Source organism: Penaeus monodon, chromosome 38 (genome assembly GCF_015228065.2).
Source record: "Penaeus monodon isolate SGIC_2016 chromosome 38, NSTDA_Pmon_1, whole genome shotgun sequence".
NCBI lineage: Eukaryota > Metazoa > Arthropoda > Malacostraca > Decapoda > Penaeidae > Penaeus > Penaeus monodon.
Genome location: NC_051423.1, coordinates 23069689 through 23074688, shown reverse-complemented (window position 1 = coordinate 23074688; position 5000 = coordinate 23069689). Strand labels below are relative to the sequence as shown.

Below are 5000 nucleotides of genomic sequence, written 5' to 3'. Positions count from 1 at the left end.
TCTAGTGTTACGTGTAAAATACGTTTTTTTTAAATTATTGATAATGATGAAATCGTTAGATTAGTCACTTTATTCGACAATATTGTTGATTTTCGTTTGTTCTATTCGTCCAGTTATTGATAATTTTCCTAGCGTCCTTTATAACTGATAATCGCACTATTAATCATACAATTTCACTTCGATTATATCATACCAATCTTCTATTTCTAATATTTCTTTAAAAAAAACTCGCTAGTATTCTTTCGACCTGTTCTTCCTCTCCTTAATTTCTCCTCCTCGCATGCATTTATTTTTTCTCTCTCTCTATCTTCCCCCATTTAATTACAGATTCATCTTCCCGTTTTGTACAGTCTAGACTTCACTCCCCCCTCCCCCTCACCCCCCCACTCGAGGCCCTTACGAGTGGGCGTTGAAACTCTACGGAAGGACAAACGATAGTTTCGCGGCGGTGATTTTTTTCTTTTTCAATAATTGATATATTTAAAACTTATACATTTATATTATTAAAATGTCCCAGAGCAAAAAAATTGCTTGATTATTATTCAATAAATTGTTTTAGTCGTAGACATCTACTTTCTTAGATTTATTTTTTCCTATTATGCCGATAAATACACGATCTATGCATCTCGAAGTTCAAATACAGCAAATAAATCACTTATGGCCACCTCTACATTATATCAAGTATATTTTCTAAACTCCCAATGCACCTTGAAGATACTTAACCCAAACACTTATAACAATTAATCACCATAAGAGTCAAATCATTAAACACTTTTTATAAAATGAAAAATGCATATGAATAAGAGTATTAAAGAAATAAATTATATGGTCAATATCCCTTGTTTTTCCCCCATCTAAAAATATTGAGAGATGCATAATACTCATATCAAGTATCATCATCAGCTTTTTGCATAAAAAGTATTACTGTCTTGCTAAATGAGGATAAAATTAAGTGTTTAGCTTGTCGATTACGAAAGAAAAAGCAGCCTTGGTATTTACTAACGTAACGGCGCAATACTCCAAAAATGTAAAATAAAGAAAAAAAGTTAAAGAGAATGACATAAAAAATATAGATTATAAACGCTTCAGATACAAGTTGAAAAACCAGAGTCGATTTCATCTCAAAGGATTCCGAACAGCTCGTGTGCTTCATAAACTTTTTTATTCTTCGGCAGACAAAACCTTTAAGTAAAGCAGAGCGGTAACGTAACACTGCCTGAGCCCGCAGCAGACAGAACTGTAACATAACACCACAATCCTTGACAACCGCAGCCGCGCGACATCGCTTCAAGGAGAATCTAACACCACGACGGCGAATCCAATCCCACTCGGAGGCTAATTGGGGGATCGGAGCCTATCGCCAAATGTATAATCCTTATCCTTATCACCGCTGCAAATATACCACACACGAACCTGGATTGCATGGTCGCTCTCTGGACGCTACCATAACATCAACAACCACCTGCTACATGTTGCAAATAACTAGTCTGCAACGCTAGTCGAGAACGGCGGGGTCTACTCACCTATAATGAATAAATCCTCTTCAATTTACATCCTGTGCGCATTTCTGTAGGCCTGCGTCGCGGGTCGAGTCGTGAATGTCAACACAAACATCTCACGGTTACAAAACAAGCACTTCACCTGCTCTAAAACATTGCAACAAACACACACCACTGATGTAAGGCGCGCCCCCCGATCAGCAAGCACAACCAAGCATAACAAGTCGAGTTTCCGTCAGGCCAAGAAGGTTATGGATGGCGTATTATCGCATTCGTGCCACTGGCGGGAACAACACGGGCATCCACTGAGGGGAAGCAGGAGGCACCACACACTAGCGTCCACACACACACACAGGCTGTACGTGGCTGCTCCTCTAATTTTGGTGCGACCCTACCACACCGCCACATACTCGACAAATCCAACCCCATATTTGGAATAGTGGTCGTCTCACTTTACAACCTGCCCGCTGACCCGCGTGGACGCCTGCACCTGCCGTGTTTACCGGCATTTTTACTCGTATTATACGCCCCCGCGGCTAAATTGATTGATCATTTAGTGGAAAATGTGTTTTAGTGGATTTTCCGAACATATGAGGGAAGAGCGCGTGTTTCCCGCCAGATGTAGACTCGCTCCGAGCTGCCAGACGCGCGCGTCCTCCTGGCTGGCAGCTAGTCGCCGAGCTTACACTCAGCCTTGTAGGGAACCCTCCCTCCCATAATCGTGTTTATATTCATTATGAAGATGGGAGGGGTGCACATTGCCATAGGACACGAATATATTAGCCTTATTATATGGCGAAGAGGCGTTGTCACATCCAACTGCGCCGGGAGAGTTGGCGCCGCCCTGCCCGGAGGCGGTCCTGGTCACGCCAGCCGCCGCAGCGACCAACATGCACGCGCGTGAAAGTCGGCACCATAGCACACGCGCGGCCGGTCCCGCTGCTGCCCGCCCACGCCCGTGCACCTTACGGGCCACCCACAACTCCACGCCCTTTTGCGTACGTGCAGGGAATCCCTATGGAGTGGATCTACGCCCCCGACACCTGGACTGGGGAGCCGCCGTCGCGTGCGTTACCCGGCTCACCTGCAGCAGCCCCTCGCTAACAGAGCCTTTCTAATCGTGGTTCATTAGTTTCCTAAAACCTTATCATTCTTATCGCAGGTGTAAATAATGTGATGTGTTTGGGTTCGAAGATACGCCTTATTGTGAGATTTTTCTTTTCTTCTCTTTATTTCTTTTAAAATGAGTTGCATTTGTTTAACCTTTTTATGTATGACTGTGTAAATGGGTGTAGTAATACGTGATTTTAGTCCTAATTGCGCGTGCGTGCTTGTCCTTTTAAGCATACGTACCCACAAACACTGCTTGCATAATCATGTATGCCCTGTCTTTTTTATGTAACTTATATAGTTGTGTCCAGATTTATGTGCGTGCGTGCGTGCGTGTGCAGTAGTAGTCCACCCTGACCCGCTGCACCTGTTGCAGGGTAAGCGTCCACCCCCCCCCCTGCCTCCCTCTCCCCTCTTCTCCCCGTCTCCTTCTCCCCCTCCTCTCCCCTCCTCCTTCTCTACTCCCACTCGCTCTCCCTCTCCCCTCCCCGTCCTATTCCCTCTCCCCCCTCCCCCCCCCCCGCTCTCCTTTTCAACTCTTACCTCCTCCTTCCCTCCCCGCTCGCTTCCCTCCCTCCCCCCTCCCCTCCTCTCCCACACTCCATTTCCCCTCCTCACTACCCCCCCGTCCTCTCCCCCCCCCTTCCCCTCTCCCTCCCTCCCTCCCTCCCCCCTCCCTCCCTCCCGCCATCTGTCCATCCTCCTACCCTAAACCTCCCCCCAACCCCCCCTTAAGATGTCTTTTTGACAGATGTAGAAAGTTTTAGCATGAAGCTGAATAAATACGACTGTGTCTCAAAGTATCAGCGTTTTTTGGAAGACATAACAGAAGCCTTCTCTCATCTCTTTCCTTCCCTCCTCCTTCCTTTCTCTCCTTCCTCTTCTTCCTCCTTCCTCCTCCCTCCTCATCTCCCTTCCACTTGTTCCGTTACACTCAAAAAAAAAAAAAAAAAAGCGAAGAAAAAAACAAAACAAAAACCCACGCGCTCGCACCGAAAAGACGCGAAACAATTTAAAAAATAATAATAAAATATATATATATACAAATAATAAAATTAAAAACCCGCTTTGCCACTGTCACGCCGGACTGAGCCAGCGCGAAACCTTACGAGACTGCGCCGCCATCTCTGCGCATCTGGGCCACAGCGCACTTGGATTAGGGTAGTTACGCATCGCAAAGCCGGCTGGTAGCGAAGGTAAGGGAGGGAGAAGGTAAAGGGAGGGTTTTATCTCTTCCCTAACTCTCTTTTTTTTCACGTCTTCACCTCACCCTTGTTTATCTTTCTTCTCCTTTCCTCTTTTTTTTGATATTTCCTTTTTTTCCCTCCCTTTATTCTCGCTGTTCTATCCTTGTTAACTAGGTCTTTCCTCCTCCTTTGCTCTCATGGTTCCCCTCTGTTTCTTTCCTCCTCTTTGTCCGCTTTCTTCCCCTCTATGTCTTTTCCTCTCCCTTACCCTCCCTCTCTCTATACCTCCCTCTCCCCTTGTCCCTCCCCCCCCCCTTCTATGAATTCTCCCTCCCTCTCCTTCTATAAATTCAATCCCCTTGCCCCTTCCCCCCTCCCCCTTATGCCTCCCCCCCCCATCTAATGCTTCCCTCCCCCTCCCCCTCCTGCCACCGGGGCGCCCTTACCCTCTCCCTCACGTGTCCGAAAGAGTGCGCGGAATCGTCGGGTTGAACGCCCGAGTCCCTCCTAAAGTTCGAAACAAATGCGCATCGTCCGGATCCTTGGAAAGAGTATCCTCATTCCGACTGACTTCGCCCCGGCCGCCGCCCTTCACAAACACACGAACACTCACCTGTAAGGCTTCCCTTGCAAGACTTAAACCATATTTATTGACCCGAACTTGTCTTAACTTCGTTCCTCTCTCGCCAACTCTTACTAACCTAGTTCAATTTGACCTGCATTTTCCATTCGCCTTTGCACACACACCATAACAGGTCGCGGGTACTCGGCACCATACCTGGCACTATACCGTCATATAAGGATTTTCTTCCTCTCGGGGACACTCTGGCCTCTTGCAACATAGCCTTCATATCGCTCGCAACGCTGCCTTTGCAATCGTTCACTGCATATCACTATACCGGGTGACTGTATTCCAGAAATAGGGCTTCTGTATAGTGTCTCTGCACTAACAAAGGTCATGGACGCTACACCATAATCTTACTCGACCTTATGGTGCTAAACGACATACTACAATAGCAGGATCTCTTTATTTATATATCTATAGCTATATCTGTATATAATTTATCTATTTCGACTGTAATATGCGTATATGCTTTATATATATATATGGAACCATTATTAAAAATTATTAAAAAGGGATTTAATATATATATATATATATATATATATATATATATATATATATATATATATATATTTTTTT

General features: G+C 45.4%; 1 protein-coding gene across 1 annotated transcript in view; it reads right to left on the bottom strand.

Annotated features, from left to right (window-relative positions):
• LOC119596474 (proline-rich protein 36-like) overlaps positions 1-2132 on the bottom strand; it is a 40756-nt gene extending 38624 nt beyond the window's left edge. Inside the window, exon 1 of the mRNA XM_037945743.1 lies at positions 1524-2132. The gene's annotated coding sequence lies outside the window, so the exon portion shown is untranslated. The remainder of the gene's footprint in view (positions 1-1523) is intronic.
• Between the last annotated feature and the right edge of the window lie 2868 nt (positions 2133-5000).